Source organism: Cricetulus griseus, chromosome 2, assembly GCF_003668045.3.
Source record: "Cricetulus griseus strain 17A/GY chromosome 2, alternate assembly CriGri-PICRH-1.0, whole genome shotgun sequence".
NCBI lineage: Eukaryota > Metazoa > Chordata > Mammalia > Rodentia > Cricetidae > Cricetulus > Cricetulus griseus.
This window is the reverse complement of record NC_048595.1, coordinates 287,562,533-287,590,239: the sequence shown is the minus strand read 5'-3', so window position 1 is coordinate 287,590,239 and position 27,707 is coordinate 287,562,533. Positions and strand designations below refer to the sequence as shown.

General features: G+C 44.1%; 1 long non-coding RNA gene and 1 other non-coding gene across 2 annotated transcripts in view; one reads left to right on the top strand and one right to left on the bottom strand.

Annotated features, from left to right (window-relative positions):
* Positions 1–26,882, bottom strand: part of LOC118238372 — a 50,235-nt gene extending 23,353 nt beyond the window's left edge. Inside the window, exon 1 of the long non-coding RNA XR_004768483.1 lies at positions 26,624–26,882. This is a non-coding gene — a long non-coding RNA (uncharacterized LOC118238372). The remainder of the gene's footprint in view (positions 1–26,623) is intronic.
* Positions 15,687–15,791, top strand: LOC113834106. The gene has a single exon (XR_003482406.1). It is a non-coding gene; the product is annotated as a U6 spliceosomal RNA (small nuclear RNA).
* Positions 26,883–27,707: the final 825 nt, after the last annotated feature.

Genomic DNA, 27,707 nt, shown 5'->3' with positions numbered 1-27,707 from the left:
AGTCTTTAAACGTGAGTTAAACACTTTTTCTTTATAAAGTCAGCCTGCCTTGGGTAATTCCTTGGAGTAATAAAAACAGACCAGTAAAAAATCAGACTAATACACACAGGCACAAATGCCTATAATGAACATACTACATGCAAAGACTAGATGTTGTACTCTCCGTAAGACCAGGAACAAGGAGAAACATCCAAATCACCTCTCCTAGTCAATATCACAATGTTCTATTATGAAATAAGGCACTAAAAGTTAATACAAGTTATAGAGATTGGAAAGGAGGAGATAAAACTATCCCCATTCACAAACAATGTAATTGTCTATGTGGAAAGTCCCTGGATTCCAAAAAACCTTCCAGAACAAACAAACCAACCAACCTTGAGTTTGGAATATATAAGATCAACACTCAGAAACAAACCACATTTCTTTAAAAATAACAAATAACAGACTTAGGAACTAAAATTAAGAAAAAATAGAAAGAATATAATTTGAAAACATCATAAATCTAACTAAGAAGGTAATAGAACTATAGGAGGAATACTTCTAAATGTTGAGTGAAGAAATAAAAGGCAACCTAAATAAATATACAGGCACATTATATTCACAGATTGAAAGATACAGTGTAGTTAAGACATCAATTCTTGGACTACTATAAAGTAGCAATGAAATTAATTTTATGGGTGGAAGCCATCATAACATGAGTGATGGAGATGTCCTTCTGTATGCTGTGAATATATGTTTCTCTTATTGGTTGATGAATAAAGCTCTTTCAGCCAATGGACAGACAGGATATACCCAGGTAGGAAGTATAGGCGGGACTACCAGACATGGAGAATTCTGGGAAGAGAAAACAGAGTCTCAAGGAGATTCCATGTAGCTGCTAAGGAAGCAAGAGGGCTAGGCATCACTGGTAAGCCAAGACCACATGGAATTACAAAGATTAATAGAAATGGGTTAATAATTAAGAGATAGTCAATAAGAAGCCTGAGCCATCGGCCAAACAGTTTATGATTAATATAAGCCTCTGTGTGTTTATTTGGGAGTGAGAGGAACAAAAACTTCTGTCCACACATGAGGTTGTAACATTAGGAAGGTTGAGAACCACTGGCTTAGATGAAAGATTCCCTGGGTTCAAACTCATACATACATACATACATAACCACCAAGCAGAAAGATGTCAGTTCCCATATAATTAATCTATAAAACAATAATTTTTTAAAGATTGCTTGTATTTTCTATGGAAAGTCAAAGGAAGTAGAATATGGAAATAACTGAGAAAGGACAAATTGGAGCACTCTAGGAATCACTTGAAAGCCATGGTCATCAAGTCAATGTGGTAGTGGAAAAGGGGCAGATAGTTTAGAGGAAAATCCCCAAAACAAATCCCTACAAAATGGAGCCAGTGGATTTTTCACAATGACACAAAGTCAATTCAGTAGAAGGATGATTTTCATTAACTAAGTAATGACTTATATCCCAAATACACAGGGGACTCTCAAAATTCAGCAGAAAAACAAATCAGTGTCTTAATTTGGTTTCTGTTGCTGTGATAAAAACGAAACCAATTTGAGGAAGGAAAGCATTTATTTCATCTTGCACTTTGCAGTCCTTCATGAAGGGAGTCAGGGCAGGAACTCAAGGCAGGAACCTGAGTCCAGGGACCATAGCGGAGCCCACAGAGGAACGCTGCTTACTGGCTTGCTCTCCAGGCTCACATTCAGTTTGCTTTTTCATACCTCCCAGGACCACGTGCCCAGGGGTGGCACCACTCTCAATGAACTGGGCCCTTCCACATCAATCAGCAATCAAGAAATGCAACCATAGACTTGCCTACAGGCCAACGAGATGGAGGCCTTTTTCTCAACTAAGGTTCCCTTTTCCCAGATGACCCAATTTGTGTCAAGTTGACAAAAAAGAAGACAAACAAAAAAGCTAACCAGCACAGCCAGTTCTTTGGCAGGGCTAGGGCCAGGGGGATGGGTTGCTATGCTACTGACAGAACCCAGAGCTTGACATGCGCTCTATTACTAGACTACGCCTGAAGCTCTTGACCTGACTTTTAAAAATAGCGTTAAAAGGCTTGGGCAGGACCTTTCACAAGTGAGAATGAACACATGGTGAATAATCATGTGACACAGCACTCTACACCACCTGCCCTTAGGAAGAGGTTCCTTAAAGTCATGAGATTCCAGGCTGGTGAGCTGGCTCAACTGTTAAGAGCACTGGCTGCTCTTTCAGAGGTCTGGAATTCAATTCCCAGCAACCACATGGTGGCTCACAACCATCTACAGTGGGATCTGATGCCCTCTTCTGGCATAAAGGTGTACATGCATATAGAACACACACCAAAAAATGAATAAATTAAAAAAAAAGATGAAAAGTCATGAGATTCCAGTATCAGTCATTAAAATGGCTAAAAATAGTCGTGAGAAGTGCTAGTAAGGACACAGAATGGGTTACAGCTCTGCTAGGGGGTGTAAGTGTTACAGATCTGAAGAGAAAGGTTTCCTTGCAGTCAGGAGCCAAGGAATACCACAAAGTCACACCACACAACAAACGTCACACAAGACATTTATTGGGAGGGGAAAAAATGAGGAAGGTGGCTGCCTCTGCTCAGGAGAGAAGCAACAGAAAACTGAGCAGAAGACAGGGTTTATATAGGGTTTCTTGGGGGGTGGGGGTCGGAGAGCCTGGAACTTTCCAGGGTGGGCATTGGTGGAATTTCAAGCTCAGGTACTCCTGGGTCTTCAAATCCTATATTTAGGCTTTCTACTCTGTAGGGTGGAGCTTGACCACCTGCATCTGGAAGGGCTTAGAGGCTGGATGTCCTCAGGGGTGCTGTGAACTTTTACCTGTGGCTAACAAAAGCACACAATGGCCCTTAGGGAAACACTTAGAAGACTTCTGTAGAGTTAAATATCCTCTCCTAGGGATTAAAAGAAATGAAAGCTGCTTGTGGTGGAGTTTCCCTGTAATCCCAGCACTGAGGACACTGAGGCAGGAGGATTACTGTGAGTCAGAGACCAGTAAATTTAAGGCCAGTCTGGGCTAAATGATGAGGTCCTCTCTCAAAAATAAGAAAATGAAGCAAACAAAAGCATGCCTTTAAATGAGAACTGTTTCTGGCAATTGCCCCAATTGTCCTAAGTGAGACTGTAATGTGATGCATGCCTGCAATTCCCAGCACTCAGGAGGCTGAACCAGGAGGGCTTTCAGTTGAATGACAGCATAGGCTAAATATCAAGAGACTGGCAGAGAGAATGGGGGAGATAAACAACTCAAATTTCCTTCTAGAAGTGAATAAAGTTATAATCACACTATGGAATATTACTGACCAATGAAAAGGGAATGACTGTTGAAACATGGAAGTTGAGACAGATCACACAGGCATGCAAGAAGCCAGATTCAAAGAGTCCACTGTCTGGTGCTTTTTAAAGTGACCCTCCAGGAAAGGCAAAGACAAAGCAACAACGAATGGACTACTGTCTTTCAAGGGTGACATGTAGGAATGACATGTCTACAAAGCAGTGACACCAAGGACTTTGGAGAATGAAGGACTGTTCTGGATTCTGATTTGGTAATGGCCATACTATTTGGTGTATATGTGAAATTTCACAAAACTACACATTTGTTTCTGTTTTGTTTTGAGACAGGGTTTTTCTGTGTAGCCATGGTTGTTTTGGAACTCACTATGTAAATCAGGCTGGCCTTGAACTCACAGAGATCCATTGCCTCTGCATCCCAGGTGCTGGGACTAAAGGTATGCACCACCACCTGACTGTTTTTCTTAAAGGCAGTGTTATTGTCTGTAAAGATTTAGAAACAAATAAAGATATCAAAAGTGAATAGGCATAAGCTAAGAATGGTTCCATGGTAAAGTACTTACTCTGCAAACATGAGCATCTGAAATTGGGTCCCTAGGATCCATGTAAAATGTGTGCACAGTGATGCATGAAGACTGGGATGCAAATCCCCAGCACCACAAGAAAGGCCAACCTAAAACACTAGCACTATGAAGGATCTTTGAGACAAGAGGATCCTTAGAGCTTCCTGCATACCAGCCCAGCTCCAGGCTCACTTACATCAAGGGAATAAGGTAGAGAAATAGCACTGAAACAAAATAACATCCTTGTCTGGCCTCCAGGCATACACACACACACACACACACACACACACACACACACACACACACACACACACCACATAGACACACACCCCACACACATACAATGTACCACACACACCCCACACCACATATACACACAATACACCACACACACACACCACACACACCATACATACAATACACCACACACACATACACCACACACACAAACTCCCAGGATTTTTTAAAAATCTGTGTGTTTTCACCAAAACTATATAAATGTTCACAGCAACTTTATCCTTTTTTTTAAAAAAATAATTCATTTAACTTTATTTTATGTGCATTGGTGTGACGGTATCAGATCCCCTGGAACTGGAGTTAGAGGCAGTTGTGGGTCCTGGGAATTGAACCCGGATCCTCTGGAAGAACAGATGGTGCTCTCAACAGCTGAGCCATCTCTCCAGCCCCGCAACTTTGTTCTTAACAGTCCCAAACTGAATATAATCCAAAATCCACCAATGGTAGAATGGATTAACTACAGTATATTCACACAATAGAACAACATCCGCAGTAAACAATCTACAAACTAGTGGTTTATTCAGACATGGTTGAATTTTTACAGTATACTGAGTAACTGAAAGCAAAAAGAATAATGAACGTGGCTTGATTACAATTATATGAAGTTTAAGAACGGACAGAAAGCAATGCAAGTCTGAATAGTGGTTATCTGTGCATAGTACTGGCTGGACAATGGGGAACCTGGAATGTTTTAGCGATCCAGATCTTGGCCTTGGGGCTAATTCCTCTTTTACTCCTATGCAGATGTTTACTTGGCTGTATTCTTAAGATCTGTAGTTTACTGTGGGGGAAACTGTGTATTTTAAAAAGTGAGTAACGACGGAGAAAAATCGAAAGAGAACGAAGGGAGGAAAAGGCTCAAAGGAGGGACTCAAGCAATGCCCTGCATCATTCTATTGAGTTGATGTCATTAAATATATCCAAAATACTGGCTCATACATAATTTCGAAATATATTAGAATTTCACATTGCTGATATCCTATTCTTTCGTTTTTAGATTTATTTGTGTATGAGTGGGTTTTGTTACATGTACCTTCATGCGCCAAGGTGCAGAAGGCACAGGGGACCTCCCTTAAGAACCCTGGAACCGGAGCTATGAATGGCTGTGAGCAAAGTACGTGCTGGGAACCGTACCCATTTGTTCTTAATCGCTGGGCCATTTCTCCAGCCCAACATCCTATTCCCAAATAATTTTAAAGCCTCCCTTATAAAGGCATGTTTAAATGTTCTGCAGGTAACTGATAACCGACAGGACGGGAGGATGGAGGGCAGGCAGAGACCGAAGGGAGGGAGAAGAGCGGTGAGCTCGGGCTGCGATGCAGTGACGTCACAGGCAGGATGGGGATGATGGTGAAGCCCGCTTTTGAGGTGTGCTCCAGGGTCCTTTCTCACCCTCCAGAGCTCCGGCCTTCTAGAAGGGCCAGGAAGGGCGAGAAGGAACGCTCCCGGGGTGGAGAAGGGGCTCGACCTTCCTCAGTACCCGGGTGGGGCGCGTCCCCACCGGAAGTGCGGCTGCAAAGCGCGCTAAAGAGCGTCCTTGATGACGCACGGCTGCGGCGGCCTTCTCTCTGAAGAGAAGCCCGTGAGGCGGGACAGGCCGAGCCCGAGCCCAAGCCCAGCCGACCGCCCGTTACTCCCTCACAAGCCCCAAAGCGTCAGTGTTTGGAGCAGTTTCCGCGGCCACGTCAGACGGAAGCAGGTGTGCAGTGGGCGGGGCAGAAGGCCCTCACCTGCGCGCGCAGCCCCGCCCGGCGCTGCCGCTGCTCGGCCGGCGCCCGCCGGTCGGTATTTATACGGCGCTATTTTGGTCGCGTGCTCTGATTGGCCAGTCGGGGATGACGACACGCCCCCTCTCGCCTAGAGGTGGAGGAGGAGAGATTCGCCGGACGTGAGCTTCCGGCTGCCTGGTCCGGGTGGCGGCGCGGTACCGCCTTACCTTTGCGGAATGTGGGGCGGCCTCCAGCTGCTGAACAGTGTCTTCATGTTGCCATAAGAAAACCTGTGTGTTCCCGGGGCCTGGCTCGCCTTCGTGGGAGCAAGCTGCCAGATGGCAGAGTCGGGAGACAAAAGTTACCCGGGCGTGAACCCAGAGCTACCTTAAACCCTCTGCCTGCGGTTTTCTGAAATCCTGACTTGGCCCTTCGCTAAACCAGCCGTCTGGGCTCAACATCACAAAATGTTCTCATTTCCACTCCATCCTCATCCAGTGCTCAGAGAAACCAGGGACTTCCTGGTGGTATTGTGATTCAGCCTGTTTCATCAGGCAGTGTTTCTTTTCTGAGTATCGAGGCATGTGAATGTCTTTCCTGGACACACAGGTTTCAAACCTGTCCATAACTCACAGGTTAGTGAGTTATGGACGAAACGAACTACCCTTGGGATTCGCTAAATATCCTTAGGATACTTTTAAAGGGCGGGCAAGATGGCTCAGTGGGTTAAAGCACTTGATGCCCAACCATGAGGACCTAGGTGAGTCCCCAAACTACAAGTCTCTGTTATCTGTGTCTGTATCCCAGAGCTCAGAAGACACAAGAATCCTTGAAAGTTCCACAACCGGCTGTCCTGGCATAGGCACCTTAAAACAACAAAGAAACCCCGTCTCAAACAAGGTGTAAGATGAAGATAACCTACGTAGGTTATTCTCTGATCGCCACGTATGCACCTCCATTCACATAAATGCACACACACATTTTTTTTTTCTTTTTTTAAGATTAACGAGGCTATTGAGTAGCCTGTTATTGGATGGGAACTTTGTTTTGAAGACATTCTGTTCAGGAATTTTTTCTTCCTCAAAATAAGGAAGTAGAACAGGAGTAAAAGAGAGGTTAGATCCTGAGTACACAACTTTGAAGATCATTGTATTTGAATGCAGGGAGAAATGTTGAACTATTCAGAATTTAGAACAGGTGAGTATTCAACATCTCTAAAAATTACAATTCTTGGGGCTAGGAGATGGCTCAGTGATTAAGAGCACTTGCTGTTCTTCCAGAGGACATGGGCTATGTTATGATAAAGTGTGGTGAACCTTGCGTGGGGGACTTTGGAGGATTCCATGGCAGGTGAGGGTGACTGAAGCAGAGGGACAAATATGCCAGGCAGACAAAGCTTAAGTTTTATTAGAAAGAGGAGGGCAAGGGGGAAGGAAAGAGAAAAGAGGTAAAGAGACAGAGCAAGGACAATAGAGAAGACGGAGACAGGAAAAGTCCTATCTGCCCCAGGGGAACCACAAAGAAGAGAGCAGAAAGAGAGGAGTGGGGTAAGAGCTGGAAAAGACTGTGTAAGTGGGTGGAGGCTGTCTTTTAAAGGGGTTCTTTGTACCTGGGCTGACCAGGGTACTGACTGAGTGCATTCTGCTAAGTGACAGGGGCAGGCCAGCATAATGCCTGAGTCCTTACAGGCCAGATTCACAGTACCCACATGGTGCCTCACAACCATCTACAACTCCAGTTCTAGGGCCTCTTACGTCCTCTTCTGGCTTCCAACGGCACTGCACACAGGTGGTATGTAAGCATACATGCTGGCAAAACATCCATCCACATAAAACAAAACAAAAATGTCATTCTTTATGTACTTGCAAAGTGCCAAGAATTATGGATCTTTAACGGTCATTTCACTTAACTCATAATATAGATATTATTGTGTCCCTTTCCCAGAAAGGGCTTGAATATCTTGACAGAAATCTCATGTTAATAGGGTGCCGTGCCAAGGCCTTTTGACTCCATTTGCCTTCAACTACTAAAATGTGATTTTTTTTTTCTTTCCTTGTTGTTTGTTTTGATTTTTGAGACACGGTCTCACTATTAAGTAGTTCTGGCTGTCCTGGAACTCGATATGTAGACCAGGCTGACCTTGAATTCAACAGAGATCTACCTGCCTCTGCCTCCTAGGTTCTGGGATCAAAGGCATGAACCACCACACCTGGATGTTGTCTTACTTTTTTATATCATTGCTTGGATCACAAATATCTAGTTGAGGGCTGGAGAGTTGGCTCAGCTGGTAAGAGTACCTGCTGCTCTTGGAGATGAATAAGATTTAGGTGCCAGCACCCACAATGGTCAGCTCACAGCAGTCCTGCTGTAACTCCAGCTCCAGGGGATGCAATCACCCTCATCTGGCCTCTTTGAGTACCCGCATACAATGGTCCACATACATGCATTCAAAATAAAAACATTTCTAATCTTTAAAAAACAAAACCGGTATCTAGTTTGGTCTATGAGTTTAAAGTTTGGTCTGTGTTTTAAAGACATTGAACCTCTTGAATATTCTTTTTAAATATTTACTTATTTTTATTTTATGGGTATGAGTATTTTGCTCGCATGTAAGTATGTGTACCACCTGTGTGCCTAATACCCTTAGAGGCCAGAAGAGAGGGTCAAATCCCCTGGAAATGGAGTTACAGATGGTTGTTGTTAGGGTCCACAAGAAGCCCCATAAAAGACCATCAGACATGTTTGCGATCAACAAGAACATTAAATGCTGGAGAGCAAAAATTCCAGCTGCAGGGGTCAAAGCATCTGACATAGTGACAAAATGGCGACCTGAGAGAAGCTCGAAGGCTCCTTTTAAAGCAGGATTAGGGGAATTCCAGCTGTGGTTAAGCATACTTTGAAGTGATTAGGTGTAGACCCTTACTGGCATAAGAATCATTTTATGATTGGCTCATGACTGTGGTTGCAGTGTCGGGGGTCTTGTTTTATTGTGCCAGGGGTCTGTTTGCTGTGTCAAGAGTCTGTTTGCAGTGCTAGGGGTCTGTTTGCTGTGTCAGGGGCCTGTTTGGCTGAAAATAGCAAGAACAGTTCCTGCCTGTGGCCAGGTAGGACCCTGATTGGGATTAAAGGCATGTGTCACCACCCCGCCATCCTAATTTCTTAGAACGTCTGGATTTGGTAAAGCAAATCCAGATTCAAACTACAAGGTCACCTTCAGTGACCACCTATTTTCCACTAAAATGACAAATTATTCCCTGGCCTTCCTCACAGTGGCTCCAGTCACTATAGAGGTTACAGACTTCCCTATTCAGCATAGCTCTGTGAAAATCAGACATCAAGAAGACATCTGCCCCACTGCTTGCTGATGTAAGAGAGGGAAACTGACCGACAGATCACATTAAATCTACAGGACAGAGTTTTTAAGACTTCGATTTCTTCCGTGTTCACAGTTCAGGAGACCGAGCTGTTTGTAGAGTGACCTCAGATCTGCTCAGGATTAGGAACTAGGAAGAAAACAGGTCATGAGCATGACTTGAAAATATTCTCTGCTTTCCTGCTCGCTGACGGAGGTTCTAAGTTCTGACTACATCAGAGATAGCTGGGGTGGGAACTGCCTGGAGCAAGGCCCGTGTTTAACCCCAACCTCCTTTCTGTCTGATTTTGTGTGGCTTTCCAAACCTCTGAATTTCTGTTTCCTTACCTGTAACTTACTATACTGAAAAGATTGATGAGACCTGTGGCGCTCCTATATTAGTGAATGAATGGCATGCATTGGCACTCAAAACTGTGAACTTTCTTGCCCTTTCCCCTGAATGATTAAGAAGAAAACCCATCTGAGCTGTGATGATTGTAACTTTATTGCTTCTTTTACATAGATGCAGTCATTGACTGTGCTGGCTTCAAAGTCGGAAGCAATGTGCAGTAATGCCCAGTTGCCATCCATTAATCCAAATGTCCTTACTGGAATGTCAACAAATGTCAACCTAACTTCCAGATAGCAACTTCAGACTTAATTGTCTGTCCTTCGTTTGACAAATGGTTTTCGCTAATATGTCAGGCATAAGACATTTGGTATTTTAAATTAAAAGTTATATCACACTTGTCTATTGCTGTGAAGAGATACCATCACCACAGCAACTCTTGTAAAAGAAAGCATTTAATTGGAGCTTGCTAACAGTTTCAGAGGTTTAGTCCATTATTGTGACATGAAGCATGACTGCACACAGGTAGACATGGTACTGGAGAATTAGCTGAGAGTTCTACATCTGGATTCACAGGCAGCAGGGAGAGACAACAACACTGGGCCTGGCCTGGGCTTTTGAAACCTCAAAGCCGATCCTCCAGTGACACACTTCCTTCAACAGGGCAACACCTCCTAATCCTTAAGTAGTGCCACTTCCTAATGACTAAGAATTCAAATCTATGAGCCTATGGGGACCATTTTTATTCAAACCACCACAACAGTTATTCCTTTATTTGTGTCTGTCTCTGTGTGGGCTATGATGTGTCTGTATAGATCTCAAAACAACTTTTAGGAGTCGATACTCTTCTTCCACCATGTGGATGGCAGGGAGAAAGCCCAGATGTGGGGGCAAGTGCCCCCCCCCAGCATCTCACATACTATATTTGTTATTCTTTAGTAGAACTTTGTGAAAACAGTTTAGTCCAAGAGCCTGGTTGATGAGCAGTCATCAGGAAAATAAAGCCTGCCTTTATGGAAGTACCATGTTTTCTTTTCTGTTCTATGGTTCTAACCTTACAACACTTCATGAATATGACTCAAACTAGCAAGAATAAGTACATACAAAAGAAACCAAAACTTTGCTAAACAAAAAACACCAGAACAGAGAGCAGATTTTAGCAAAAAATAAAGATGTTCTGTTTAGTATAAATATAAATACACACACACTTCAGAGGAGGTTGTTTTTCCCCCATCAAAGCTATTGAAATTTCTTGTCAGTTGATTTTGTATAAGAGATATAAAAGATTATTGTCAATGCTACTAATCAAAGGGCAACAAGTCCTTCAAGTACCAAATTTTAAAGCATGCAGTGCATGAGTGGGCGTGGTGAGCGCTGGGCGGTAGTGGAAGTTACTAGCAAACTTGACAAACTTGACATCAAGTTTGTGGTAGTTTGAAAGAAAAAATGGACCCCAAAGGGAGTGGCACTATTAGGATGTGTGGCCTTGTTGGAGCAGATGTGGTCTTGTTGGAGGAAGTGTGTCACTGTGGGGGCAGGCTCTGAGGTCTCACATACACTAAAGCCACAGTCAAAGTGACAGACCACTTGCTGTTGCCTGCCTATTGAGATGTAGGACTTTCAGCTCTAGCACCATGTCTGCCTGCATGCTACCATTAGCACAATGATGATAAGTGAAAATGTAAGCCACCCCAATTAAACACATTCTTGTTTTGTTTTATTTTATAGGAGTTGCTGTGGTCATGATGTCTCTTCACAGCAATAGAAACCCTAAGACAAAGCAATACCTTACTCTTAGTCACTCCCTATTTATACTCCTTTCAGACCGTGTCTTGTCCTAAGTGACTCCATTTCATAAGAGCAGTTGGCCCCATAGTGCGTAGAATGACTCTGCATCTTGCTTGTGTAAGTTAACAGTTACTGTCTAGTGCAAACCATGAGGTACAAACTGATAAGATATTTACACAAATAAAAAGAGCACCAACTCTGAACTAACCAGATTAAATCAAGAACACATGGATATATCAAAACCATATGGAGGGGGTGGAGAAAACTGGCCAGTGAGTTTACTGAACACATTAGACCAGTCAACATGCAACCCCCTCATCTGGACCACAGCTAACGCCCACCAGCCATCATCAGACCATCTGGTGTACAGGTCAGTGGCTCAAAAAAGAGATAAACTTCCAGATTCTGTCCTTGGGGCTTCAGCTGAGCAGACCCCTGCCTTCCCTACCTGACTTAAGACTACTTGAATTGTGGTTGGTGTAGATCCAGTAAACCTGGAGCCAGCTCTTTAATTGCTCTTCTGTTACTCAACCAAACAACTACAGTGGCCCCCAGTTTGTCTTCAGTAAACCCTTTGAACCCCACAGCATTTGTTTCACAGTCCCACTTTGTAGCTGTGGCTAGTCTGGAACTCACTCTGTAAATCAGGTTGGCCTCGAATTAGAACATTCTTCTTTCTATCTGATTAAAGATGTGTGCCACCATGCCCGCCCCACTCAGCCCACCCCACCCTCAACAAGAGTTTTAATTAACCATTTTAGCCATTTTGTGACCTATATACTATTGTATGGAGTATGTATGATCTCTGAGTTAATATTAGTAATTAGGATTAGAATAAAAGAATCCATTATTCAGTGGCCATAAATACTAAGTGAAATCAGGAGTACTTGGTGAGTTCAAGTCAACGAAATTGATGTACCTTTTGGATTTTTTGTTGTTCTGACATTGTGGTAAGACAAACATGCTCATTTATGTTTCTGACATTGCTCAGTCAGGACATAAGCCATTATCCATTAGTGACAGTTAATCTTGCTTGTCAGCTAGATTGGATCTGGGATTAACTAAGGCACTACAACTGGGAAAGTCTGGGGGGTCTGAGAGGGTCTGAGAGGGTGTTTATAGAGAGGATTAACGGTGTCCAGAATAAAGAAGTCAGAGGGAAAGCAGGACTTTCCATTGCCCATCTTTGCTTCCTGCTGGTGAGCACATCTACTCTGTTGCTGCATCCTTCATTGCCATGGGAACCCAGTTTCTTAGGCCTTACACTGTGGGCTAAAGATTGGGGACTTTAGTGCCAGATCTCGAAAGAGGCATCCATAGACTGAGTGGCTACTGTGTCTCAGCCTCTCCAGCATATAGGCCAATTTAATAAATATATTTATAATAAGTATAATATAATCCAATCTAATAAATCCCTGCATGTAGTGTATACTCGTTCTACAAATTCCAGCCTTCTAGAGACGCCTAATACAATATCCAAATATGTTTTAAGTAATCAGAAGCAAACAAAATATTAACTGAGTGGTTTGAATGTAAGTGGAATAATTTTTTTTCTGACTCAACCCATGTGACTTATATTTATATTTAATACCCACATGCTGATTTGGATTATTTGATTCCATCAGCTGAGCAGCCAATTCAACAGAAAAGAAGTGAGACAGGCTCACTTCTTAGACTACATTATCATAACTTTTAGTTTTAGCAATATTACACAAAAATTGCATTTTAGTGATGAGAAATTAGCATCCACCATATAATGACTGACAAATTATTAACTATAAAAAAATAGTTACACAAACAGAGCATGAAATAAAACAGATGCCCTGTGCCAGTATGTCTGAATATAACTTATAGCCTTGTGGGTGGTGATTTGGGGTGTGGCTGACCCAGGTGATTTCATGCTTGTCATTGCTTCAACCAAGTGCTACTGTTGAAAACCTTCCCTCCCTCTCTTTACTGATGCCCCAAAGAAACATCTTTTGTTGACAAAACTGAGAAGTCAAATAGTAGAGAAAGCTTGCTTTATCTTTTCCTAAGCAAAAGGACACAGCTTTCACCTTAGAGCTCAATTTACATTAATTTTTTTTGAAATTTCATGTGTTTGTATATGTGTATAGTGTACAGCTGCAGGAGTCGCTTCTTTCTTTCTACTGTGTGGGTCCCTGAGGTTGAATACAGGTTGTTAGCCTTGATAACAATGCCCTTACCTGTTGGGTCATCTTGTCAACCTCCAATCTACATTTTAAGTAGACTCCTTAGAAGCATTCATCCATCCTACAGGTAATTCTTGATCTTTTGCTATGTCCCAGGTATATACAAACAATTGTGACTTGTGGCTCGTGCTACAGAAAGGCAGGGATTGAAGTCAAGTGAGGATGAGAGAGACAAATAAGCAAGTAACACACATGGAAGAATTTAAGTGTACTATGTACAAAGTTGAAAAGATGGAAGAAGCAATGGAGAAGATAGGCAACACCAATCGCAAGGCCTTAGGATCCTGGAGTGTCTATGATGAAGCAATCAAACAAACAAACAAACAAACAAAAAATGTCTTCAGGCCTATACTAAAAGGCATTTTACCTCATCCTGAAGTCAATGTAATCAGAAAAGCCACTTCCAGGAGTGGCTGGCTTTCATGGTGGAGGACCGGATGTGGTGTACAGGTCCCCTGAGCAGTACTATTGTCCCTAATACCTTCCCTATGGTATTTTGTTTCTTTGATTTTCCATAATGTACTTTGCTCTCTTCCTTAGACCTAGAACTTGAGGTAACTTTGTGGGGCTTGGGGGCAACCATTCTGTCAGAAGTCATTGTTCCCAAAGGGCAAGCAAATGCAGCAGCAGCACTGGAGACAATTATCACATTAAACACATTCAGCTCTGATACCACTGACATGCAGACTTGGCCTTCTGTCTAAGAGCTGCAAGTTGGAGATTTTTTTTTCTGGCATTACAAAGGGCAAGATGGGGCTCTCTGTTGGCACCTATCCAAGAACTTCACTGAAGGCTCTAGCTGTAGAGGTGATATTGCAGAATACTATAGTCACTGAGGGGGCACATTCTTAACACTATTGGTTATACAAAGACAGAGTTCCTTTTAAAAAGATACATCTATGCCACATCTAGACTCTCTAAGAATAACTATCTGTGAATATGGCACATAATCCATTCGAGTGACATTCAGAAATGCTCACACTCACTATTCTGGCATGGGGAAACCCAATGGAGTCTTCTTATTTATTTGTGTGAGTTTTTTTGGGGGGGGGCATTGGTGTTTGTTTTGGGGTTTTTTTGTTTTGTTTTGTTTTTGTTTTTGAGAAAGGGTTTCTCTTTGTGTGTAGTGCTGGCTTCCCTGGAACTCACTCTGTAGACCATACTGGCCTCGAACTCTCAGAGATCTGCTTGCCTTTGCTGCCTTTGCCTCCTGAGTGCTGGGATGAGAGGCATGCATCACTACCATCAGGCAGAAGAGGGAGTCATAGTGGAGGAATTGTTCATATCAGATCATTCTGTGGACATTAAGACATCATTTCTTAATTGTTCCTTGATAAGGAGAGCCCAGCCCATAGTGGGCAGCATCATTCCCTGGGTAGTCCTAGGCTGTATAAGAAAGCTAGCTAAGCATGAAAGGGAAGTAATGTATCAGCAATAGTATTTCCCCCATGTTTTCAGATTCAAGTTCCTGTCCTGACTTCCCTCAGTGTTGGACTGTGACCTGGAGTTGTAAGGTGACATAAACCCTTTCCTCCTCTAAGTTGCTTTTGGTCTTGGTGTTTTATCACAGCAACTGAGATGAAACTGAAACAATCAGTAAAAGTACAAGATAAACTTAGAATACCTTGTCAAGCTAGAACATCAGAAAGTGTGATGGAGACAAATCAGGAGGACACAGAAGCCAACTTGAATAATGTGCTTTCATTAGCCAAATCTGGAATAGTTCAAACAGTAAAATATATCATGGGGGCTAGAGAGATAGTTCAGTGGTCAAGAACACTTGATACTCTTGCAGAGGACCCAGGTTCTGTTCCCAGCACCCACCATCCTTAATGCTGCTTCCAGGGGATCTATTGCCATCTTCTAGCCTCTTCAGGCAGTGTATAAAACATACAGGCAAACACTCATAGACATAAAGAAGTAAATCTTAAATATAAATATATATGTAGCAGCAAAAATTATAAATCATCAAATAATTTTGGAGTCCATAGTAAGAAGATAGATGATAGATAAATAGATGATAGATAGATGCTCAGCCTTACAATAGCATGCCAATCAATGTAGATAAACTATAAGATTAGAAAGTCACCATTTAGTGCTCATTTTGGCAGCACGTATGCTAAAATTGGAATGACACAGAGAAAATTAGCATGGTCCCTGTGAAATTGACAAGCAAATTTGTGAAGCATTCCATATTTTATTCCATAGCTTTATTGACAAATTTGCATGGTCTCAAGTCCTTATTTAAAAAACGAAAAGAAAATAGGTAGTTTCTGGTGAAAAAACCTTACTTAAAACCTGAGCCAGGCCAATCATTGCTAACATTATTGTCCAGCTACTGAGTAGACACAGCCAAATTTGGAGACCACAGCACAACCCTCCCACCCCCCAAATAGAAATCATAGCACAGAAATCATAGAAGAAATTAAACTACAGAAACCATAAGCAGTTCTTGAAAAACACATGGTTTGCTAAGAATCAGAGGGAAGGTTCCAGAAGCTGTAGGCCAAGTGCCTAGGCTGTGGCACATGCCGTTACTATCCAGACCCTGAAAAATCCCAAGGAAGTCGAAATCAACAGTGGCTCAGACACAGGTCCACATTGCCCACCCCAAACTGTAGAAGCACATCACAACCCAGATGCATGGACGCCTACATCACTAGTGTCTCCACTCTGCTGGTCAGTGCCGAGGCCAAGAATCCTTGGGACAGAGGTCTTCACCAATCCATGTGAGGACAGAAAGACTGCTGTCGCCAGGCGTTGGTGGCTCATGCTTTTAATCCCAGAACATGGGAGGCAGAGGCAGGCAGATCTCTGTGAGTTTGAGGCCAGCCTGGTCTACAGATCGAGTTCTAGAACAACCTCCAAAGCTACACAGAGAAACCCTGTGTCAAAAACCCCAAAACCAAAAACCAAACCAAACCAAACAAACAAAGACTGCTGTCTTCATGGGCGGCTGTCTACAGAGAGTTGATATCCCTAAGTGCGATTTGTGTAAATAAATCTGAACCAGGAGCTGTCATGAAAAATAAATAGCATCGATAACAAGACACATGGGCTCATGTTCCATCTGATGAGCTGCAATAAGAACATGAATTGTTTCTGTGGAATTTCTACCCAAACACTTAACTTACAGTGAGGAAACATCAGACAAGCCCAAACTGAGGAAAGGTCTACAAAATCCCTCTTCCATAACCCTCAAAGATGTCAGTGTTCTGAGAAACGAGAGAGAGAGAGAGAGAGAGAGAGAGAGAGAGAGAGAGAGAGAGAGAGAGAGAGAAAGAGAGACCAAGCCAGGGGCCTGCTGGTTTGTTGACCAGTCACACTCGTTGGTTTGGGGACCACGTTTCACATGCAGATAACAAGCCGCCATAAAGAATAAAACCCCAGAGAAGAGCTGTGGACTTCACACTGGAGTCTGTAGAGTCACGTGGGAGAGTGGAGCAAGATGCTGGAGCAGTGTTTCTCTTATCTGTACATTGGGAAGTATCACCTATGATCCCCAATGGATGACACACTGGGGTGTGTGTGTGTGTGTTCGCTTGAGCACTAAGTGTTACATAACTCTTCCCTCCAGGGAGTCCCTGGTCTTCTCTTCTGATCTCCCCTGATCACACTTCCCTTGAGGTCCCTCCCAGGTTCCTATTGATGGAGCCACCGTGGCTCACAAAAGCCACTGTCCTGTTTAGTTCCTTGATGCTCACAGGACAAGGTTCTGGCTCCTGCGTGGTGCAGAGGGATGTCCCTCAGTTAGCTCCCTTGTACCTTTCCCTTCACCTTTATCTCCTGTCCACACTCCACTCCAGCCAAGCTAGAGTAAGCCACTCCCCAGAGTCCTTACTCTTCTCTCCTGTGACTCTCTCTTCCAAGATGTCCCTTCCTCTTGTCACTCTCTGGAGAGAAAAGCTCAGGTCACCTTCTTGCTATGGTCTCTCTCATTCCTCACAGTCACACTGTCTCTTGGGCACAGAGCCCACCATTTCCCATTTCCATAATATGAGCCCTAGCAATTATTTCACAGTGACCAGAAGGCTGCCAGAGGCAGGGGTCACATCCTGCTCGGGCCTGCAAACCCAGCCCACAGGGCTATGTCTGCTGTGGCTGGCCCTGCATTGTTTCTATCGGTTAACCTACTGGCGTTGATAATAGCAGCAAGTATTCTATTTACTGTTTATCTGCCAGTCCCCTGTCGGTTAAATGCATCCATGACTCAGGGTGAGAGGAGGAGCGTAGGGAGTCCCTTGCCTCCAGTGAGATGACATCTTTTATGGCACGAGTCTTGAGGGATGAGGAAGTCCACAGGTGGGAGGGCCTTCTAGCTTCAGTAAACTTTGTTCACTGAAGCTACTGTGCGAATGTACAAGCAGTTCTTTCTTAGGTGGGGCTCCACAGGAGGGTGAGGCAGGTGTGGATCTCTCTAGGAAGGCACTGGGCCAGGGACAACCACTCACAGGGAGTGGGGCTCTGTGCTCAGCATGGAAGAGTAAAGGTTGCTCATGTTTTTCTGCCTCTCACCTGGGAAACATCCCTATCTGGCCAGTTCCTGAAAGATCAGATAAAAAACAGGAGCAGGAGGCAGAGAGATAGCACAGTGCTTAAAATGCTTGCTGCTTAAACATGAGGACCTGAGTTCCATTCCCAGAGTCCAAGTAAAAAGCCAGACATGATGGTGCACACCCATAACACCAGTGCTGGGGAGACAGAGACAGGAAGAGCCCTGGGGCTCACCAGCCAGCCAGCCCAACCACATCAACAAGCCTCACGTTCCAGTGAGAGTCTATCTCAAAAAAACAAGGTGGATTAAGGTCTCAACACTACACAAAGAACTACAGGCAACTAAGGAATTCTAAGAGTGGGAGATGTCATCTTTCCCAGGGAAGAGCTCACTGAGTGATTACCCAATACCAGGTGGTCAGCCCTGAAAACATACATACAAATAGCATTATAAAGACAGAGCAAGTTGCATTTTTACACACACACACCACCACCACCAACAACAACAACAATTAACAACTAACAAAAAAAGAGGCCATGAATTTGAGGGACAGCAAGAAGGGATACATTGGAAGATTTGGAGAGAAGAAAGAGAAGGGGAAATTGTGTAATTATTTTATAATCTTAAAAAATAAAATATTTACAGCTAGGAGTGATGGCGAACACCTTTAATCCCAGCACTCAGGAGGCAGAGGTAGGTGGGTCTCAGTTTGTGGGCAGCCTGGTCTATGTAATGAGTTCCATGGCAGCCAGGACTATGTAGAGACCTTTGTCTCAAAAACCCAATAATAGCAATAACAAAGTAATAATTTAAATGTAAAAAAATTTTAACATTGACAAAATATCCTTTGTACTTTTGTTTTTAAGACCATCAAAAATTTAAAACCTATTAAGTATTATAATATGTATTTGTTTTTCAGGATCAAAATAAATGTCATCAATATAAAGAAAAAAAAGGTGGATGGCAGGACATCCCAAGTTGACCTCTAACCCCCACATACACACACACAACAGACACAATTAAAGAATAGAAGAAGAGGAGACACTTTGTACATTACCATCCATCTAACAGACTCAAGTTTCATGTACAAATACATTAAAAAAAAAAAAAAAAGTGGAGCATTGCCAATTGACCGAAAGATCGTTTGCTCTGCCCTGCTAGACAGGAAGAAAAATGGAAAGATGAAAACCTGCCAGGGAGGTGAGGGAATAAATCACCTCTGTTTAGATTCCTGTCATGCCATCGAGAGCCTGGCTGCCCCTCCCCAGCAGGGCCCAGGCGGTGCCTGATACCTTCTGGGCTGGTTATCTGTCAAAGGGAATGTTTGGAAAATGCATCTGTCCACCCTCTGTTGCCAGACCCTGTTCACGATGCTCTTGCTCTCTTGCAGAGAGCTAAGCTGGGAAAGGAGACATTACATAACCCAAAACTAAAGAGTCACTACCCTGAGCTGGGCCCCCCTCTGCCTACAGCTCTCCTGTGTTTCGAGATGTAGACAGCCTAACACCCCTGGGCAGAATGGCAGAGCAATTTAAATTGTTTTGGTTGCATTTTGTCGTTGTTGTTGTTGGATGGTTTGCTTTATTTTTTTAAGGCAGGGTCTTGTTCAGCGCAGGCTGGCCTCGAACTCCTGCCTCTACTCCTCCAGTGCTGGAACTGCAGGCACATGCTGCCATGCCCATCTTAGAGGGTTTGAAAATAACTTTCCACCCCATATGCTCATCTCAAGTCCCCTGCTCTGAAGTGAGTTCTGCCCAGTGCCAAGGCAGCTGGGGCTTCCCTTGGCCTCAGGGGACAAAGCTGACATATCCATCCATCCCAGAGTCATGGCTGCCCTGCACTCCAAGAACCACAGACAGGGAGAGGACAGCAGGTGACTCAACGGAAAGTCATGAGTTGTGGAGTAGGCTGACCTCGAAAGCCAACAGGAGACATGCCACTCCCCCGCTCCTAATAACAAGAGGACAACAGTCCTCAACCAGGCATCTTTTTATTGCTCCTGTGCTCTGCCAGGCTCTATGGTAAGCACATTGTTATGCCACTTGGTTCCATCCTTGCCCCGATCCTTGGGGGCTGGGGATTGTTACCTTCATATTTTCAGAGAAGACTGAATATGAGCCTGCTTAGTCTCTCAGGTAGTAAATGGCAAATCTATTCACCAAGGCTTGTTTAGGCTTCTCTTTCCCCCTTTCAAGGGTCTTGAGTCATTTTACCCTTGGCTTGGATTAGACAGTGGCCATGCATGATGAAGACTCATCAGGTCACATATAGGGTAATCTGGGTATCTTTATCACCTTCTTCATGCAGTCTTACAACAGAGTACAATACAACCCCTCCTCCAAGAAGCCTTCCCAGCTGCCTGCTAACAAGGGCAAGCACTCACTGACTAAATCCTCCCACATACTCTCTGGGCCCTTTGATATTCAAAGAATAGTCCAAGGCTCAGAAGCCTTGGCACTGCCTGGTAGAGATAGAGACCCTTCTTGAAATACCTGTCTCTTGGTGTGTACATAATGTGCCTATACATGTGTGCAAGTGTGTATGGAGGCCTCTAATATCTTCTTTAATTGCTATCCACTTTGGTTTTTTGTTTTGTTTTGTTTTTTGTTTTTTCGAGACAGGGTTTTTCTGTGGCTTTGGAGGTTGTCCTGGAACTAGCTCTTGTAGACCAGGCTGGTCACAAACTTACAAAGATCTGCCTGCCTCTGCCTCCTGAGTGCTGGGATTAAAGTTGTGTGCCACCACTGCCTGGCTTCTCCACTTTGTTTTTAAAAGATTTTTTGATACTATTGTTATTTTTGAGACAGGATCTCACTATGTGGCCCTTGCTGGCCTGGAACTTGCCAAGTAAAATAGACTGGCTTCACATCAAGATCCACTTGCCTCTGCCTTCTGAGTGTTGGGATTAAAAGTGTATGCTACCAACCTCCGGGATATTTATATTATTTTTAAGTGTGTGTGTGTGTGTGTGTGTGTGTGTGTGTGTGTGTGTGTGTGTGTGTGTGTGTGTGTGTGTGCAGGTACATCCAGAGGCCAGAAGTGTTAGATCTGGAGCTAGAATTATAGGCGGTTGTGAGCTACCAACACAGGTGCTAGAAACCTAACTTGGGTCCTCTGCAAGAGGACTAAGCCATCTCATTTCTCCAGTCCCTCCATGTTGATTTTGAGACAGGATTCTTACTTCTTTTTGGAGCTGGCCCATTAGAGCAGGCTGGTTGGAGAATGAGCCCCAAAGATGCTCCTGTCCCTGCCTCCCCAACCCAGGAATTGCAAGCACATCACACAACACCACATCCAGCCTTTCACATAGATTTTAAGACTCAACCTCTGTTTCTCATGATTGATTGACAAGCCCTTTATTGCATGAACAATCTCCCCAGTCCTGAAACTCCCATTTTAACAAGGCTCCAGGTGGGACCAAAGCACCTTGTACTCTGAACTCTGTTTCCCTCTACACCAGAGCCCTTAACCACCAAACCTCTGATTCTGGAGCTATCTCCCTGTAGTTCTTTGATTTTTTTGTTTGTTTTTGTTCTTAAGGGACTGTAAGTGCTGAGACCAGCTTCTACAAATCCAGATTGTATTCTGGCTAGAGGAGAGCTGGCAATGGGAGCTCCTCATCCTCCAAGTGATGGATCACAGCTCCATAGATGGTGGTATGCTGTCAACCACTCCTCCAAGACTCCTAGCCTCTTGGGTCCCACCCTCCTCTGGGTCCTGAAGGCACATAAACAAGCCCTGTTTTTTATCAGGCCCTCTGAGATACAGCCCCGGGTTCAAGGAAGATATCACACTTTGATTTTCTTAATGCCAAAAGAGCCCAGGCCCAATCCTGGAATTCTTCCCGAGGGCCACCTCCCTGACCCAGAGCTCAGGTGTCCCAAGGGCACTGAAGGCTCTGTGCATTCTTGGCAGCACAGCCCCACTGAACCGAAGAGGGAGCCACCTCCTGCGGGCTCTGGAATTTCAGAGCTCTGTTCATAAAAGACTTTACAGCAATCCTGAGGTCTCTGCCTGGCTGCTGCCTGGTCCCTGCCCTATTGTGCTTACCCAGAGCTGTCACTACCTCCTAAACAGCTCTCTCCCTCTCCCTTTAATCACTTATTTAACATGTGCACCAGCCCTTGAAGAAAAACTAGCTATTTGCTCTTTCTTACTTCCTGTGAGAAAGGGTGGGGACCACGGGCTGGCTGCTCTTTGGCAGTTGCTATGATTTAGTGTGGGAGTTAGGCCTTCTGCAGGCAGGGGAGTGAGCTGTGCAGTCTTTGGAATGCTAGTGTAGGCCATGCCTCCAGAAGGGCTTGCTGATAAAGGAAAGTGGTGGGAAGCACGTCGTGCATGTGTGTGTGGTGTACAGAGTACACCTGTAATGAGAGTGTGATGTAAGGTAAGTGGTGTGTGTGTGTGTGTGTGTGTGTGTGTGTGTTGGGGTTGTATTATGTGCCCCCTCACCCCTTCCCTTTCAGAGATGGTCTTCTGTGTTTCCAGTGGTCTTCAACAAGTGCAGAGAGTAGAATGTTCCCTCCAGTGATTGTCATCACCTCTCCTTGGGTGCAGGAGACAAACTCTTGTTGGGTACAGCAGGCTTCTTTTATGGCTCCCTATGAAGTCCAGTCCGGGATGCTGAGGCTATGAGTCTGCAGGGGCGGGTCTCAAGCCAAGCCCAGAGAAGATAATCTCCACCTTGGTACCATCTCAGATCAAGGCAAGGAGAGTCCTGGCGTTGAGCTGGACCTGTGCACTGCCTCGTGTGTGCAAGACCTTTGAGCCTTGGGTCATGTGAGCCGTCAGGCCTATCCCAGAGCAAAGTCAAGGAGAGCACAGTTATAAAAGACAGTCTTGATGACTGCTCTGAGTAGGTATTTCTTTTCTCTTCTTGATTTAGAGGCAGAGACCTAGAAGGGTTATGAGTATAAACCCTGGACCTTGCCAGTCTAGAACCAAACAGTTCTGTCACACACTACATAGAGTCCTTAAGCGATTTATTTAACCTTTCTGTGCCTTGCAATTTATCTACAAAGTGCAGTAGAAGCACACACACACACACACACACACACACACACACACACACACACACACACACCCTGTGGGACTGCTGTGAGACTCAGGGGGTTCGGTAAAGAATTTAAAACCTCAATGGCTATTAACCATCACTGTTGGGGACTATAAATCAGAATCCCATAGTCCACCAATGACCTATTAGAGCATGCATTTTAATCCTCTGAAACCCTGAGGGCAAAGTTCATCCATGGATTTTCGTATGCAGTGGAAAGGAAGTAAGACCAGCACACATCTTACTTCCGGCTGTTGCAGATACCTTTTCAGATGATGTGGCGATGTGGCACAGCTGTGGCTCTACTCCAGGAAGCACACACACTGCCTGAGGGAAAGCCACTGACCCAATGGACTGGCCTGTGAGCCTGCATGCCTTCCTTATGTGGGGTGCTGGGGATGGAGCCCAGGGCTTCATTCATTAGCTGGGGAAGTCGTCTGACACCACAATAGACCCAGAACCTAAAATTTTCTACTTTGAAAATTCATTTCATGAGCCTAAAACTAAGAGCATATCCACATTCTGAATCGATAGCTGAGAAGTTTCTACTGATGTTTCTACCTAAATACGTGGCTTCATGAAGACAGGGCAAGACAGGACCCTAAATTAAGTCTGTGGAGATTTGCTTCTTGGAATATCCTTAATTCCAATCACCACACTGCTTTCAGAGCCCCAAATCTATTAAAGAAATCCATTAAAAAATCGGAACACACAATATTATATTAAACATCTGTTCATTCATCTAGACAATTATTTGTTAACACATCATATGTCAAATATTACATTAGCAGATACTAAGGTTGTAAGGATTCATAGATATAGTACAGAGATTAATAATAATATATACCATTTTATTTTATGATAAAAAGTCAATACAAGTGGACCCAGGAGATGGTTCAGTGGGTGAAGATGCCAAACCCTGATGACCTGGGCTCTACATGGCAGAAGGCAAGAAGAGACTTCTGCAAGTTGTCCTCTGGCCTACATACATGTGCACACATAAAATAAGTAAGTAAGTTGAATGTAATTAAAAAGCAGCGAAAGAAGAAATGCATTAGTGGCAGCAGGGAGACATAGCCCAGCACAGACACCACAGGGACCTCCCTCCACTCAGGAAGAGACAGAGAATGTATTAAGTGTTTAGACAGAGTAACACATAGGGAAAGATAATACACAACCCAACTGATAATACACCCAACTGAAATGGGTGTAGGTTTCTAGAGAGTCAAGCTTAGGTGTCTTTATAGTGGCCATATATAATTGTGCCATTTCATTCATTCTTTTTTTAAATAATTTATTTTTATTTTATGCACATTGGTGTTTAGCCTGTGTGAGGGTACCAAATCCCCTGGAACTGGAGTTATAGACAGTGGGTGCTAGGAATTGAACCTGGGTCCTCTGGAAGAGCAGTACTCTCAACCTCTGTGCCATCTCTCCAGCCCCTCATTCTCTCTTTAAATTGAAATTTCTATTAGGTATTTAGTTACACTTATGTATGCATGTATGTATGTATTTGAATGTATGTCTGTGAACACGCATGTCATATGTGAGGTCAGAGGACAACTTGCAGAGTACAGTTTCCTCCTTCCACCCTACACATGGGTCTTGGGGATGAGCCCAGGTCTATGGACTTAGCAACAGGAGCCAGTATCTACTGACCCATCCTGCCTGATCCTGTGGCTTTCACCGTTACATTCCTCAAAGGATGCAATTTGCAAGGTTTAAAAATTAAGCAAAGCTTAAAGTTTAAAGAATAAGTAAAAATACAGGAGTTGGCTTAAATCTGTTTCTTCCATTATTTTCCTTCTGTATAAGAAACTGTAAGGTGGTTTTGGTAAGGAGTACTATTTATGTTTAGAGTTGAGAGAAGAGTACAAATCAGGAAAATTCAGGGCCACAAACATTCTCCCTCTGCATAGACATGGCTCCGTTGTCTTTAACAGACCTGTTAGAGGTGTGTTAGGCAAACACATGCTATCTCTGGAAGTGAGTCTTCCTTAGGGTTTCTATTGCTGTGATGAAACACCTTGGCCAAAAGCAACCTGGGATTTGCTTCATCTGACAGTTCATAGGTCCATTATCAAGAAGGGAGGAGCTGATGCAGAGGCTAGGGAGGAGTACTGTTGACTGGCTTGCTCAACCTGCTTTCTTATAGCACCCAGGACCACCAGACTGAGGTGGCACCACACACAGTGAGCTGGGCCCTCCCACATCAATCATTAATCAAGAAAATGCTCCGAAGATTGCCCTTAGGCCAATCTGGTGGTGGGGGCAATTCTCAGCTGAGGTTCTCTCTTGACTCTGGCTCATGAGGAGTTGACAGAAAACTAGCCAACACAAGGCAATTCGACTTTGTAAATTACGTTGACGTTTCTTGGCTAGCAGTCATTAGGACAGGCTGACTCAATCCCACAGTGAGGAGTGAGGGGCTTCATTGCCTTCTCATGTGCCCCCCCCCACTTCCAATGCTGAGAGGCTCAAAAGCAAGCTTGGAGACAATCTATGCCATGCAGGCCACAGCCAGACATGACAAACAAGAGGAAGAGGCAGTCTGTCCCCTCAGGCAAATGATTTCTATGGTGGTGGTATAAAACAAACAAGAATTCAAGAATAGACTAGCACTCTCTCACACAAACCCTGTTTACTATACTATCACAAATTGGCGTAAACTGCATGTACTGCTTGTACCAAGAAAACGCACTGCTCTCATTAAACCAAAAAAAAAAAAAAAAAAAAAAAAAAAAAAAAAAAAAGCACTCTAGTTCTTGAGAGGAAAGGAATTGTTTTCACATAAAAACTATCGCCTAGCAACCAAACAGGGAGTCATCACACCTTGTCTCCAGCAGTAGACGCACAGCCCCACCCTCTTGCAGGCTCATTCCTGTTAATTCACAAATAGGAAGGAAGATCTTTTAATAGGATCTGTGGTTGCTGTTCCTGGACTTTACGTTTCCAGTTTAAAACACCAAGCAGTGTGATGTCCTGCCAGCTCCTCCTCATGCAGTCCCATCACGCCTCGGGAAGAGCCAGGGCACAGCAAGACCGGAGGGAGGACCTTTGGGCTGGATTCCTTTTTCTGTCTTTTTCCTGCTCTCAAAGCCTGGTGGTGGTGGTGTCACTGTTTGCTCTTCAGCCTGGGGGCACGGGGATCCTTTCTCTGGCTTCCTTGCTTGGAATGGAGGCCCACACTAATAGCGCTACTTTTCAGAGTCGAAGCCCAAGTCCCTTTCCGTGCCACATTCATCTCGCTGCCTGGTACCAGGTCTACATGAGTGACCCACCTCCCTTTCAAATGTGATGTGTAACAACCATTGGACACAATGTTTGGAAGCGAGTTGCTAACCAACATTCTATAGAACACAGTGATCCATCGATGTGACTCACAGACAAGTCACTTCACCCCCATGGACCTCACACTGGGTGTGCCATTTGCTCTAGGTTGACTCAGGGCTTAACCCTTCCACATCTGGGAAATTCCACTCACCTTCTTTTTTCCACGAAGTCTCACACACGTCTGAGTGGCTCCGAGGACATCTGTAGGAGGCAGAAACTGCCAGCCAGGAAGGGTGGAAGTGCATGGCTTACGGTTATTCCTCCACAGTTTTCGGCTGTTGGTAGGGACTACAAAGGAGGGGGAATGCAAACTTCAGTCCTTCAGCAATTAGACCCAGCAATTAAACACTAAAGAAAGTGTGACTTTCAATCTAGCCATGTAGGCAGTTTTAGATTCAAGAAGAGTTCAGTATTCCCTGAGATTAAATGAGTCATCCCACCCATGAGCCTGCAGAATGTGAGTGTGCATGTGAGCATGCATGCCTATGTATGAGCATGCAGAGACCATAAGAAGACATTAGATGTCTGCCTCCATTGTTCTTCACCTCATTGCCTTGAGACAGGGACTCTCACTGGACCAGAAGCTAGCTACCTTGGCTAGGTTGGCTGGCCAGTAACCTCCAGAGGTCTGTCTGGGTTAATAGGTGCCCACAGCCAGGTTCAGATTTTTTTTTTTTTAATAGAATTTGAACCCAGGTCCTCACAGTTGCAAAGCAAGTACTTTTATCCACTGAGTCACCTTCTCAGCCACTATTAAGTTTGTTACTGTTGTCAGTTGTTTGTTTGAGATGGGCTGACCTAGATCAAACTCACAGAGATTTGCCTGCTCATGCCTCCTGAGTTCTGGGATTAAATGCATGTGCTGCTATGCCCAAGCCTGTTTTTAAAACAGACGCTAATTTGTGTTTTTTCTTTGTCAGCTTCGAAGGCTCCAAGGCCTGGACGTTAGTTGAAGTCATGTGGTCTGTACACCCCAGTCTATACCTATTCCATCGAGTGTGCATAAAGGTTCTCTCGTGTAAACAGACAGTAGCCTCAATATGAAGGCATCCAACCCTACTCACCAAAGACAGAGTGCCCAGCTCCTTTGTGATGTCAGGACATGTCATTTTCTTCCCATCTCAGGTCCTCTGTTTAAAATCAGGTTTGTTTATCTGTTTCTCTGAGACTGGGTTTCTCTGTATAGTCCTGGCTGTTCTGCAGCTTGCTGCATAGACTAGGCTGGCCCAAAATTC